We start from the raw sequence: 15,004 nt of genomic DNA, 5'->3' as shown, positions 1-15,004 counted from the left end.
AGTGGAAGGTTCAGCCAGACACTTTGCATTGCATCAGCGTCCTCACCCAGCTAACAGGAAACGTTACTACAACGTTGTCACAACGTCGTGTTTCGGTAAGTTGCGAAATTACGTTTTAATTACGTTGTAGCAACGTTCTGAACGTTGTGAAGCCATGGTTTGGTCCGAAAGTCGTGGTAAAACGTCGTGACAACGTTTTATTGGTACGTTGCAGCAACTGCGCACTTGCAGCATTATATTTTGATAATGCATGGTGACATATATGGCCATATAATGCATTTCCTTTGACTTTCAATGCGCATATTCAGTTTTCATCGTTAAATTTGACATTTTTAACACTTGGACTGTTCACGTTGTAAGCTGGTGGTCGCCAACACGTTGTTAAAACGGTTTTTCACAACCTTGACATTATAGGTACTGAATAATTAGCGGTGTTTTTACAAGTAAATGCTGATACCTTTCTCTCTCTATCTCTCTCTAATATATATATATATATATATATATATATATATATATATATATATATATATATATATATATATATATATATATATATATATATATATATATATATATATATATATATATATATATATATATATATATATATATATATATATATATATATATATATATATATATATATATATATATATCATATAACATGTGTAAATTGCAAAGCGTCATTGGCATGTTTTGCAACATCACAGGCGGAGCTAGAGGCTTGCAACTATCCCTATGTAAACGCGGCTGTTATATTGAATGTCTGATTTTCCCTCATGTCTTCCCGCAGACGTCCTGCAACTCGTCAGCGCGCCTTGTGGCAGGCCTACTGTCGGCAATGCGGTAGCGAAGTGGCTGTCCGGAAGCTGCGACCGGAACGGGGGTGCGCAGACCGTCTAGTCAGGCACTGCCAGCTGCCTAGGGACATCGAAGCCGCAAATGAGCCGGTGCCTAACGGTCCGCCGAGTGATCCTCCCAGCGAGGGTTAGTGAAGAAGTGAACTTCCACCAGTTCTGGCGTGCTAGCGGCTAGCGCCAGAGCCGTAGAACCCAATTCCGTCTCACGCCCCCATGGGGGCGCCCCTGGGCCCCATGCCCCATCACCGATGCCGCCGCCGTCGTTTTTTGTTTTGTAAATTGACCTGTATGATATATTGAAATATACACTTCTTACATGCCTTTTTTACAAGTCTAGAGAACGGGAAGAGAGCGTCGGAAACACATTCTGAGTATGTTGCGAACACGTTGAGAGGGCGTTGCGAAAATGTTTAGGACGTTTACTCAGGGTCGCAGGGACGGCAATACGAAGTAGCGACAACGTGGTGCGCACGTGATAAAAACGTTCAGAAACGTCACAGAGACGTAGCCAAAGCGTTCTATACTCGTTGTAGTCACGTTGTGGAAACGTGGTGACAACGTCCCAGAAACACTGTTGGCACGTTACAGAAAACATTTCATAACGTTGGCGGGACGTTGTAAGAACAGTTTTGGGACGTCACGGCCACGTTACAGAAACGTTGTGATGACATTCAAATGCATGGTCGGATGACGTTGTCACGCCGTTGTCTGGAGTCTACAAAATTACGTTATCACAACGACAAATCGGGACGTTGTGGTAACCATTTGACAACGTTTAAACGACGTTGTAACAACGGCAAATTGTTAGCTGGGCATTTTCTATGTTTCGGTGCAGCTTCTTGCATTCTGATTGCTTATGAAAGCTAACAACATTCCCTGCTCAATTCCATGACTTTTCGATAATTTTAAAGTATTAGGCAACTGGTTTAGTAGTCACGTCAGTAAAACTATGCAGGACGTTGCAGAAAGTAAATCACATCAAGTAAGGTTACCCGCAGACTGATTTTGGCTACATGAAGCGCAGAATGAAATTCATGTTTTCTTACAAAAAAAGTCCGACGCATTTAACTCACAGAACAAGACTCTGGAAAGTTTCCGTGATGACATTAACACTTTACAGGCTGAAAATGGCCGTCTCGTCCTGCTCTGTCAGTTTAAAGCCGTGGATCCAATTTTATACTGGAGGTTAAGGCCAGCTCTGGGCTGTACCGAGTCTTATAGTCCAAAGTCTCATTTCCTTTTCCAGAATTGGAGGATCAAAAGCATGCGATAGCATGCTTTTGCATCCGGAAATTCCCGTTGGTGGGTCGCTGAAGAAAAGTTCGGCCAAGCCTGTTTGTCCTTGTGTTTGTCAGTATGTGAGTGAGTATGTGAGTGAGTATGTGAGTTTGTCCAAGCTTTTTTGGACCTGGAGTCAAAATGGGTGGACCGATCGGGACGAAAGTGGGACCGTTCGACTCGTCTCCGGCGAGGTAAACTTTTGGTACTGGCCTCGGTTCGCTCAGTGCTTCGTGGCACATGCTATTCCGCTTCAAAGTTTCGGTGACACGAAATTTTTTGTCAAGGCTACAGGTCAACCCGAGGTCACGGGCAAAGCCATACTGGCGGGACACATCGGTAACACCTTGAACCAGTTTCCAGGGGGGCACCGTCTGCGAGGGGTGCAGGCTGCACGTGCTGGGGTCGGAAAACCGTTTTGACGTGAGGTCCTCTGGCTCAAAGAAATTTTAAGCTATCAACCTCAAAATCGGTTCAATGGTAGTCCCAGGCAAGGCCTCCAAAATAATGCACATTTGGTTGAGCTAAACTCTGTGGTACATGAGCTATGCACGTGCAAGCCGATTGCACCCCTTCGTACGTTGCCACGCCTGCAGGGTAAACGGCAGCTCTAACTGGTTCAAAACTTGCAGGTCATAAGAAGAATACATTTGATCACGACATTCCGGCGAGATAATATCCGAGGGGTGCAAGCTGCGCGTGCGGGGGGCGGATAACGGTTTTGACGAGGGATCCTCTGATCCCGGGAAACGTCGATCTAGCGACACAAAAGTCGGTACACTGATAGAATAAGACACACGCTACATGATGTTATGAAAATGACTGCACTGGGGTGCCTGGGACATGAACTATGCACGTGCAGTTAATTCATATCTTACTGTAGGTATATAGATCTCCACACCAATCTCGCGTGCTTTCAAGCATTTTTGGGATGTTTCGGTTGGTTTCAGGTTCAGTCCAAGCTCAGTCCTTGCTCCAGGGGGGGTTCATCGCCATAGGGACACACGTACAAGGAAATTGCTACCAAATGCTGCCAATGTGACGTAACTGGGATGCTCGAAAGCTGATTGGTCGCTGAGATTCGAGTAATGTAGTCAATTCTGGCGCACCGGCGCAGTGTTTTCCGACCGTTGCGTGTTATTACTTTGGTTGTTACGCAAAGTTTTAATATGTTTGTTTAATAATATAAACACGTTTTCATGTGTTTGAAGGTCGCAAAAGCTAAACATAAGTGGCAACCACACTTTGTATTACGTTTCGTCTCATATCATGAAGAACAACCAAGTATTTCAAGCTGGGATCATGCTGAGGAACCTCAACCAAGGTATTCATTTTGCAATGGATCTAAACATAATCTGGCGTTTTTTTTTTTAAGTTTCCATTTTTGCAATTAAGCTGGTAATAATTTTTCAGTGCTCGCAGTGCGCATAAACACCTTGACCTAACATGATACACTCAACAAATAAAATGGTTAGAGCAAACACGCAATGTAAACAAACTAGTACTACAGTGTCAAATTGAAATATAAATGAGCTCTTTACTTTTTAGCAATAAAATTTAAATTGTATATAGTATGGTCACATACTGCGGGCTGGGTTCATCTCAATCTCGTTGCAATGTTATCAGAGCTGTAAAAATTAAAACAAATCAAAATGTTTTTGCATGGTATTATTGTTTATTTTCAAATTGGTCACTGAAGTTATTTCATGGGTAGGTGCTTAATCTTATTCAACATTTATTTATTAGTTGCTTGTACTGTCAGCATGATGTTAGCCAAATTTGTTTGTGCTGAAAGTTTTCTGTTTACAGGAAAGCTGAGGCGAGGGCGAGTAGGTCCCTGAGGAGGACCACTGCAAAGAAAGGAGGTCAAGGAGATTCTGGGAGCAACCTGCGAGCAACCTCTAGATCAGCCAGCAGGCACCTCTGACAAGTAAGTCTAATGGTTTATGTTTTCACTCACATTAAAAGTGTTCACAAATATCCATCAGTGTTAAAAGTTGGTTTATGTTTTCACTCACATTAAAAGTGTTCACAAATATCCATCAGTGTTAAAAGTTCTGGCCCGTCTTGAGCGACACCATCATTTTTATTCCCATTGTTAAAATGCATCAAAACATTCTTTTTGCCATGAGTAATGGTAACTTCTTTGTCGGGATAAGGCCACTCAATCCAATAAGATGATGTCTCAAGTCACATCCACTAAATGTTCTGATAATGACCTATGCTGGTCCTAACTAGTGCTTAGAAAAAAGCTGAGTGGTGTTTCAGTTTTGGTTGGTGTTTCAACATTTTTATACGCAGTGTTTTTTCTTCTGAAAAAGTGTCATGCTAATCACGAGCGAATTTGAGGGGCAGTCGCCAAACGAGGCTCCAATAATCAACAGTAACAGGAAAATGGATTAATGCAAAGCCAAAGGGCATGAATTTTTCGTTGTCCGCGAAATCTGTCACTTTCAATGCGTAGACTAGGCTCATTTAAGTGTTATCGTTTTTTTTTTTTTGTTGCACAATATTAAATTGCCAATGTCTTTCAAGTGATGTAGCGTAATACTGCTTTCACAGTGCCGCTGCCGGTGTCGACGCTGGCAGCCATGGCCGGGGCCGAGCTGACGAGTTCCAACCTGGAAGCTCAGCGCGAGGGGCTGGCATTTGTTGCCGGCTTCGTGGCATACAAGTGTCACCACATCGACGCCACCCTCGGTAGTCGCCAGTCGGTCTCCTGACTTCTCGGGCGCCGCCGGAGACACTGAACACCGGACATGTGCATGGATCCGGGAAAATGGATCTGGGATCTGATCCCACGGATCCTGATCTCGGATCCGACGGGATCATAGATCCAGCTCTGTAATTTATCGAGAGATCCGTAGGGATCACAGATCCGAGTCTCAGGCTGGGGGGATCCATGTGATCGCAAGGCACCTCGCAGTTGCGATCAAACGTAAGTTGAATCGGAACAGATATTGGAGGGATCCATCACATCGTAGGCTAAGTAGATACGCAAGTTGTATCGCAAATGGTGAAGATACGAACTAACTTTACGAATCTTCTCGCTCGATCGGAAGGCCGATCGTAGCGAAGCTTTACCTCTTTCTCAAGAGAAAAATATAAGAAATTTTCAAAATTTTCACAAAACCGAAATATATGTTAAACAAATATGGTTGATGAACACGTGTGCAAAATTTGAAGTCGATTTCTTCAAAAATGGCTGCGCTAGAGCGTTTTAAATTTACACGTTGAAAACGGTCACTTTCACGTCATTTTTGTAATCATTTTTTTTCAATTTTGAAATTTAAAAAGTGTTTTGGGCAATTTTTCGCGTTAATTGCGAAAATCTGACCAAAACATGTATCGCACCATCAATGATCCGATACGCCATCAGAGGCCGCGCCGCGGACAGGTGGGCGCGGCGATACCTAGGCCGCGTGGGGGTTACACTGGTGTTCGGGAAGGGCTATGTCAACGCGAGGCAGGCCGCGGGGGAGCCGGTTGCGGCGCCGGTCCGTATTTGTCGGCGCCTAGCAGTGCAGCGGTGCGTTTATGGCGGAGGGAGGGGAAGCGGTGTAGTGTCGGCAAGGCCGCACACAGGAGAGGGCACACGGGCCTCCCCCCCCCATTCGAGTTGGGGCCCCTAATCTTTAGACCGCCGAAGACCATGTAAAATGAACTGAAATAATGACTAAAAAGACCGGGAGGGCCCATCTCGTTCCCCAGCAGGCCCATACGAGTCCATAAATGCCCAGTAGCGCAGCCAGGGGTATTGTGGTGAAAGTTCAATGACCCTCAAAAGACCTCAAAGGGCCCACAGATGGGGTCACCGGGTCCTCAGATGGTCTCGAAGGGCCCTCGGTTAGCGTCAAATGGCCCTCATCTGGTGTCAAAGGGCCCTCAGATGGCCAAATGAAGGGCCACAAGATGGCCTCAAAGGGCCCTCAGATGGGTTCAAAGGGCTCTCAGCCAACGTTAAATCTACCTCAGAAGACCTTAAAGGGCGTCAAAGGGCCCTAAACCTGCGTCAGAGGGCCCTGAGCTCGCGTCAAACGACCATCCGAAGGCCTTAAAGAGTCCTTAGCTTGTGTCAGAGGGCCCCCAGCTGGTGTCAGTGAGCCCTCCTCAGCTGGCGCCAAAAGTCCATCTGAAGGCCTCAAACGGTCGTCAGCTGGAGTACAACGGTCCTCAGATGCCGTCACGCGTCCCTCAAAAGCCTCAAGGAGCCCTTATAAGGTCTCAAAGGGCCCTCATTTGGCCTCAAAAGGCCCTCCGCTAGCGTTAACCGGACTTCAGAAGGCCTTAAAGGGCCCTTATCTGGTGTCAGAGGGCCCCCAGCTAGTGTCAGAGGGCCCCCGGCCCTCAGTTGGCGCAAAATGGCCATCAGAAGGCCTCAAACGGTCCATAACTGGAGTCCAACCGCAACGGTCCTCAGGTGGCGTCAAGCGGCCCTCAAAAAGCCTCAAAGGCCGCTTAGAAGGCAGCAAAGGACCCTCATATGACCCCAAAGGGTCCTCTGCTGGCGTCAAACGGACCTCAGAAGGTCTCAAAGGGCGTCAAAGGGCCCTGAGCTCGTATCAAATATAAAAGAGCCCTTAGCTGGTGTCAGGAGGCCCCCAGTTGGTGTCAGCATGCCCTCAGCTGGTGTCAGAGAGCCCTCAGTTGGCATCTACTGGCCATCAGAAGGCCCCAAACGGTCCTCAGATGGCGTCCAACGGTCCTCAGCTGACGTTAAGAGGCCCTCAAAAAGGCCTCAAAGACCCCTCGGTTGCTGAAGAGGCCCTTAGCCTCAAAGGAAACTCAAGCTCGACGTTAAACGGCCCTAAAATGGCTTGAAAGGGCCCTCTGCTGGTGCAAAGGGCTCGCATATGACATCAATAACAGCTTTGTCAAAAACGGACCTGAGAGACCTTGCCGGTCCCTGGTTATAAGGGACTCCTGTCTCTTGCAGTAACCTGAGTGGCCCACGTTTACTGAGGGGCCCCTGGTTATTGAAGGAGTCCCTGGTTACTGAAAGGACCCCTGGTTATCAGAGGGTTCCCTGGTCACCTGGTGAGTCCCTGATCAATTGAAACCTCCCGATCATCTGAGCGCCCCCTGATTGCCTTGGTCTTGGGGTTGGCGTACAGTTTAAAGTCGTCGGCACACTGCAGCCTCCTCTTTCTCAACAAGTCCCTCTATTTCTTCTGCAGCGAGGGCGATTTCGTCAAAATACTCCTCCATCGCGAAGCCTCGTGCGCAGACGCAGTCTTCGGGGCGCTCGCTGCGCCAACTCTTGACGCCAACTGATGGGCTCCAAATGGAACAGATGGACTCCGAAACGAACGTGGGAATGCCGACACATGATCCCTCCAAATTTACAGAGGAGGAGATGTCCCTGACAGCCCATTTGCAATAGGGGTCACTTTTACACTATAGACGTATGGGGAATTCGACCTTATCGACATGGTACTACGAGGTCAGCTGATCTGCTTGGCATTTAAATCGTAGTAAAACTGGCATTTAAACGCTGCGAAACAACTTACGTACAACGTAGCTCCGATTTGCCGCTCTTTCTTTTTCATCCCTCCGATTTTCTTCCGATCAAGAGAAGTTTCGTACCGAGAGAAGTTTCGCAGCCACGTCCGATATAACTTACGATAGCACGGATCCCCCCAGCCTCATTTTTTGCCTGAGATCCAGTGAAATCATAGATCCTCACTTATTTTTTGTCAACACATATCCCAAAAAAGCACTTGTTTCAACTCACTAACGTTCTGTTTTAGTGATTTTATGTGATCGCACGTCATAATCCATAGTTTGTGTCACTTATTGGCATAGAAACCCTTTAACCCTCGCCGGCAAAAGGGGGGGGGGGTTGATGCAACCCCTTAAGGTTTTTTTCGCGAATAACTCGCGTAAAAAGCGACCGATCGCGACGAAACTTTCAGTACCTTCGCATTGATCAATTTTACACCTACCCTGAAAATGTCATGCCCCTGACCCCAATGACCTTTGACCTGTGACCTCTTTTCCGTGACCATGTTTGGCCGAAATCGCGATTCGGCGTATGCCGGCTCGCAATAACCGCGCGTTTGCAAGCTTTTCGTGGTTTCAAACGTTCAAACATGTGATTTGATGTTGCTCCCATACATTAGGGTGGGTGTCAAGGTCACCTGAAGGTCAGGTCAGGTCATTGACCTTTGGTGACCTCGGGTGACCTCGGTTCACTTTTTCGAGTTTTACATGTTTCTAGGCTAGTTTTTGGAGCTGAATTCGAATTTAGCAACCATTTGAACATTTACGAAGTAGTTTTGGGGCCTTCGTAACATGTTACGAAGCTGTCAGAGGCGGTTGACACGTATTACGAATACCCGTCACAACCCCTACCGGTTGACCTGACCTGACCTGACCCGACCTGGTCTAAATGCAACATCATCTCTGATCAAAACTAACACGATATTCGTGATCAGCACCCCGGAAAACCACATAGCAGGCACACTTTACGACTTTCTAACAGGTCCCGATTTTCCCGGTTTTCGGGTCATTGACCTGACCTGGGAGGTCACCCGATGACCTAGGACCTTAAAATTGGGTATCATCGGCTTCCTCTCGTGACGGGCAACACGCTCGTTTTTTCCGCGAAGCTCTAGCTCGATCAGGGGCCAAACGCGAGGGGGGGGGTCGTACCAACCCCCTTGTGCCGTCGAAGGACGCCAAATGGGCTGTGCCGGCGAGGGTTATAACATGGTATCAAATGTGGTGCATGGTGGGATCCACTCAGAACATAGATCCATGTTCTTAATTTATCGTCAGATCATATGAGATCATATGAGATCATAGATCCAAGATGTATTTTTCACGCCGGATCCGGTGGGATCATAGATCCCAATCTGTACTTTGCTTCGAGATCCACTGAGATCATAGATCCATCACTCGGATCCATGCACATGTCTGCAGTGAACACCCTGCCGAACAGCTGAATTGCGACGATCAGCCGAGGCCAGCTGTTTGTTCCGTCACAAGCCTGGGTGGCCGCTGTGGAGGAGTTCGAGCGGAACTTCTGCCTGCTGATGGGGGCAACTGCAGATCAGTGGCCGCGAGTCATACAGCATCTCAAGCTGTTCATCGCCGTCAGGCAGCCTCAGCTCGGCACCCGCGTGTCCAGGAAGTTGGCGAGCACCCGTCTCCACCTCTCCCTTCGGTTCCTTAGCCTGACTGGACGAGGTCCGGCAGCTGAAAAGAGCCGATAGAAAAGTTGGCCATCATGCAAGGAGCTCTAGGTGAGCTGGTAAACCGGCTCGTGTAGCGACTACGACTCAGCGTGGTGCTGTGTGACTCGGTGTGGTGCGGCCGGCTCTGTATGGGTGCTGTGCGACTCGGCATAGTGCCTCCGGCTGTGTGTAACGGCTTTGCGACTCGATGTGGTACGGCCGGCTCTGTTGGTGCTGTGTAACTCGGCATGGTGCACCTCCGGCTGTGTGTAACGGCTGTGCGACTCACTGTGTGACTCGGCATTGGGTAACGGCTGTGCGTTTCAATATTGTACCACCAGCTGTGAGTAACGGCCACCCGTAAGTGAAACTTATAATATTTAGTGGCAATGTTTACTCGATTTTTTTCAGCAATGCAATTTCAGTGCATCCGTCCTGAGCGCACTAGCAGGGCAGCGGAGTCGATGTAATTTCGGTGACTCCCGACTCCTAGTTCCAAAAACTAATTCCGACTCCTACTCCGGTCCGGGAGAACTGTCTATTCTGACCGATTCCGGCTCAGACTTCGCAGCCCTGCAGCTCCGCAGTCTGCGTAACCGATGAATTTTTGGTGACTTCGACTCTTGACTCCTGCTCCGACTTCCAAAATCGACTCCGACTCCGCTTACGGCTCCAGTTCGACTCCGACAATCCGATTCAAAAGTCCGGTCCGATTCCATAACCCTGCGCCCTGGGACCCATACAAGCCTCGCTGGTTTCGGCCCACTCTTCCTGGACGTGACCTTATATCACTATTATTCACTTTAACCCTCGCCCGTAAACGGCGATCTGCCACCTTCGCCCATGCAGGGGGGGGGTTGGTGCGACCCCCCCCTTGGCGTTTGAAAACGGAGCGTCGTAGAGCTTAGCGGAAAAGACCATCGGATTGCTCTTGCCGAGATCTCGCGATTGGTGGTATATTTTTTGGTCCTAGGTCAACATTTGACCTACTTTTGACCGGTCAAAGGTCAAATTTTCGGAAAAATAGACTTTTTTCAACTTTCCGCGGCGATTGCGGCAAAACGGTGGGAGATATCGACTTGAAACCTTCACTATCGTGTTCCTTGATCAATTCTCTATCGTTTGGTATGTATTTCGTTTCCCTAGCTCTAAAAATGGCGCGTTGGGAGCGCCGGAAGTCGGCAAGGTCACAGTCGGCGGCAGAAATTCGAAAAATCAAAATTTAAATTTTTGAAATCTGATTGTATTTTTGGATTTGGGAGGTCCATTTGCTCCCTATAGAAGCTAATATTGCTGCATATTCCCATTGAGCTGACAAGAATTAGCAAAATAGTGGTTCGGGCGATTTTCAAAAATAGTACCGGACGCTGTTCCTCTTGTGACGTCATAGCTCCGTGACCTGACCTGACCCGGTCAAGTTTCTTATACCATATGATAGCTAATACTTGCCCCAACATGCATGGGAAGTTTCATCACGATCCATCAACCGATGTCCGTACCACCGGCAGGAAACCTCGGGCGTTGGCACTCAGTTTGTGAAAATCCGGCCGGAGGCTGTTCCCTTTGTGACGTCATAACTCCGTGACCTGACATGACCCGGTCAAATTTTTTTATCAAAAGATGCGCAAGACTTGCCCCATAAGGTACCCAAAATTTGGCGGCGCTGCGCGCCGCCGTTTTTACACTATTTCCGAAAAACCTCAGGGGGGGGGGGTTGCACCAACCCCCCCCCCCTACATGGGCGAGGGTTAAAATGCGACATATTTTCCATTTCTCGTGCGAAAAGTGCTCGCGAAAGCTTTTTGGGCGTTATAACACGAAAAAATGCCACCGGAAAGCCCGTAGTAATGCTCTATGCATAGGCCGGCCGCGGCGGGAGCATCCCAGTGACGTCATCCGGGGCCGGTAGGGGGAACGTAAAAAATTCCCTAATGAACCTACCTGGTATATAGGGCCTTGCCTTGCTCAGTCTGGGTTTCGGTGGTTTTGCCCGGTGTGTGCCCTCAGTACCGTTCCTCCAATTCTGGCCCAAGGCAACGCAAGAGCGCTGCCGGCATCTAGTCGTAGAAAATCCCACGGTCCGAAACTAAATCCTATTGGACACTGTCATTTATTTATATTTCAAACTAAAATATCATATACTGTAACATAATACCTTATGTTATAGTAGAACTTAGGGTCGAAGAAGCCTCATAGTTCAGCACACAGCTCGCATAGTTGAGATAATTACCGTGAAGCTCCAAAGCTGAGTGGCGCTCCATCTGTTGTGCAGCCCCTTCCGGAGGTGATGAGTGTTGACAGCGGCGCACGATCCAGGCTCCTCGGATACGGCTGTTTGCGCCGCAGAGTGCGGATGTGAAGCTGATCGGTCACCTAAGTAGAAGGTCGGTATCCTCTAAGGGGCTTATGGGCTTATTTAAGTTATCCATTATGAAGAAGTTGGTAAGCGAATAGCAATACGTCCATCCCAGACTATCCCAGCCTGCCGTAAGCGCAGAGCATATCTTCAGCTTAGATGTTATATTATCTGCTTGGTAACAGGTAATATGCACACAAAAAAAACAACAACAATAACTCAACCACAGTGCTGAATGCACTTTGTACTGACAGCTATTGTCTTTCATCATCCAGCTGCCCGTCACTTTATAGCTGAGGACTTCACAGTCATTAAATTTTCACAATTGGCATCTGCATTGCATGAGGATCGATCCATCTATCCGGCTTACTGCTTGGGCTCCAGATGAAGGACTATTAAAATGTTTTCAATTTCTCATTTTGTCTTTCTTTTATTTGCCAGCATTGTGCTTTTTATACATTCTTATTTATATCTGCTATATGCTTTAGATCTTCATGGTATATGAACAGGTTCAACGTTGCTCCCCTTTCCCCAAAAAAGTATCCAAAAGCGCCGCTGACCCAGTAAGTTTGGGGATTGGAGCAGCCTTTCTCTCCGTACAATTTCGTGTTGGAGGCGACACGGTAGTTATTTTTCAACACCGCAGATTGCAACGCGTGGTCTTTCAGAGCCACGCCAGCAGTGGAGAACTGAGTCAGCTAGAATCAGATAGCCTGAGGCTGTTATAGCTCTTGTAGTCCACATCGTCCTGATCGCTTCCCATTATTGTATTGTTGTGCCCATTTTTAGCGCTACACCAGGCTGTATGTATATATAGCCTGCGACCTTTGCTTTTTTATGTGACCACTAACGTTTCCCAGTAGCTCGGGTGTTTCATTTTGCAAGGCTGACTGCCAAATGTATAAAACAGACCTGGGCCGTCGATAGCTGATTTATGACGAAGCTTACGATCATCAGACTAAAGAAAAATAGATAAAGCCAATAGGAATGAATAATGACAGACGGACCCATCAGCAGACGGCGCCAATAAGATGCATCGAATTATACGTATCCGTCGCCATTGACTTGAAGAAACATATTTATATGCAAATTGAGTGATGCACCATTATATTTTTTCTTGTACCTGTGTCATTTGTCTCTAATTTACTAGCATAACTAGCGACGGCTTTTTGCATAGGTGGATACTCTGCCACTTGCCGTGTGGCTGACTGTCTCTCAGACCATGAATATAAACGCATGTCGTTCCTGCCTGTCATGGCAAGTACCCTACAAATCACCTGATGTCCCTCGGCCTGCTGACATCAGGGACACCAGTTGTCCACAGACCATTGGGGGGGGAGGGGACAATGTGATTAGACAGTGGTCTAGTCATGAGCCACAACATCGGCACCGAACGCAGTCATAGTCCCGAACGCAGTCCTAGTCAGACGTGACACCCGCGACGGGAAAGGTCAGGGGTCGACGCACAGACGTCATGACCTTGGTTAGGGTGGAACGCTTCTGCCGAGCCGATTCGACTCTGGATATTGCTTTTGCTCGTTGAACAGCAGACTAGATGCGAGAACTGACGGGAAATAGTTAGCAAAAAAAAAATAATTAGAGAGAAAAGGGGTTGGGGACTGAGGCTTGTTTTCGCTGTTGAGTTAATGAGAGTGTTTTGATTCATTATAATCATAAGAAGAGCTCTCACAAGAAGCAAAGAGCAATATGAAGCCAGAAGGTATGCCTTGCATAGCATAATTAGCATAGTTCTTGGAGCTTCGCAGACGAGCTGCGCCTACGAAATAACACACGGTCAGACACTTTGGGTTTGGACCTACCAGATATTTACAAGAGGGAATGTTACCTTTTGTAACATTCCCGTGCCTGTTGACGATCCCTTCAAAAGCATCTCGCTGTAACAACTGACCGATTGTTGCCGTGTATTCCTGGTCCCGTTTCGACGACTTCTTCACGTATCAGCGCCGATAAAGTCGGGTCTCGAGTCTGTCGTGTCCTAGTTTATGACGGTCGACTGGGCTCCCGGTGCAGAGCACGAATCCCAGCCTTTGCTAGACGGCTATGAAGGCACGGCCTGCCTTTTGTTGAACTTTCGAGGAAGGATCGGAGATCGATGAAATCCTCAGCAGCATACAAATACGCAGGAAAAAAATGCGACGTCGAGCGACTGTTGTCAATCTTGCAACACAAGACAAAACAGGATAGGTAAAGGGTTATGTTCAAATAAACGTTGATGGTGTGAGATGTTTATGTCCTTCTTCTCACATATCTAATTTGGATTAATTTAACGTTAATTTATTAATTTGACGTGCATGACTGATTAAATTGGCCACCTGCCGATTAGAGGTAGGTACGCGGCTGCCGTCTGTGAACCCTGCTCTCTGAGACGTACTTCAATTCCTATTTGGTAATTTAACATCAAAGGTGCTGCAAATTGCAGTTCGGCAGCCCCGCATGTCAGTACTCTTTGCAGGCTCCTGTGAGGCTGCAGAACATCTAACAGCGGTGCTCCTTCCGCTGGCTTGATACGATCCATTTAATTTACAATTGCTTTGTCTCATTCAAATTGCTGAGAATGTCTTTTTGTATTGCCATGATCATGCCAATAGTTTTGTGCAGGTTTTTACATCACTTCTTCATATTTGTTTATTGCTTACACTTCTACAAATTGTGTTCGCCTTTGTGAGCATCGTACAGACAGCATCATTTTGTACGGTGCAAAATTTTGTCTTTTTTCGTAGTAAAATCCCAACGAACTGCATGTGTCAGGTCAGCAAGCCTTATAGCATTTTTATGATTTCCTGTGTCAAGTCTAAATCACTCGTGCTAAAACACGTCATATTATTATTCACCGAAGCTTGACATCTGCCGATGCTCAGCACCCACAAAATGCTAAATGTCTGCCCGGCGGCGTCGGCGGCGGCGGCGGCAGCGAGCAGTCGACGCCGGCGGCGACACAGCCAGACATGTTTGTACCGTTCAGTCGTCTCGGCGCTGCCGGCCCGCCATAACGGTGATTGGTGGCCGGAGGGGGCCCGGCCGGCCTGAGCCGATCCTCGGCTGATTAAATTCGTCCTGAGACGCGCGGCGGGCCGAGCAGACGTGCCGCAGCGGGCCGAGCAGACGTGCGGCCTGGGGCGCGCATCGGACGACGTCGTACGCGACGAGACGCTGCGATGTGCGCTGTCGGCGACGGAGCCGCAGGCTTCCCTGACAGGAAGTGTGGCGTTTCCGGTCCGTGTCAATGACCGCCCCCGTTCCACCCCGGCCGGGCACGCGCCCAGAAGCCCGGGCGATGCCCGTTAGTGCCCGACCCGCGGGAGGGACACAGG

At 47.9% G+C, this 15,004-nt stretch overlaps 1 long non-coding RNA gene across 1 annotated transcript; it reads left to right on the top strand.

The window, feature by feature from the left end:
• Positions 1–3,402: 3,402 nt before the first annotated feature.
• On the top strand, positions 3,403–4,838 carry LOC122374808. The gene is made up of 3 exons (XR_006255288.1): positions 3,403–3,462; positions 3,948–4,068; positions 4,701–4,838. It is a non-coding gene; the product is annotated as an uncharacterized LOC122374808 (long non-coding RNA).
• Positions 4,839–15,004: the final 10,166 nt, after the last annotated feature.

This window comes from Amphibalanus amphitrite, unplaced genomic scaffold, assembly GCF_019059575.1.
Source record: "Amphibalanus amphitrite isolate SeventyFive unplaced genomic scaffold, NRLGWU_Aamphi_draft 001716F_arrow, whole genome shotgun sequence".
Lineage (NCBI taxonomy): Eukaryota > Metazoa > Arthropoda > Thecostraca > Balanomorpha > Balanidae > Amphibalanus > Amphibalanus amphitrite.
The sequence above is the reverse complement of the archived record's forward strand: the minus strand, read 5'-3'. Positions and strand labels throughout refer to the sequence as shown.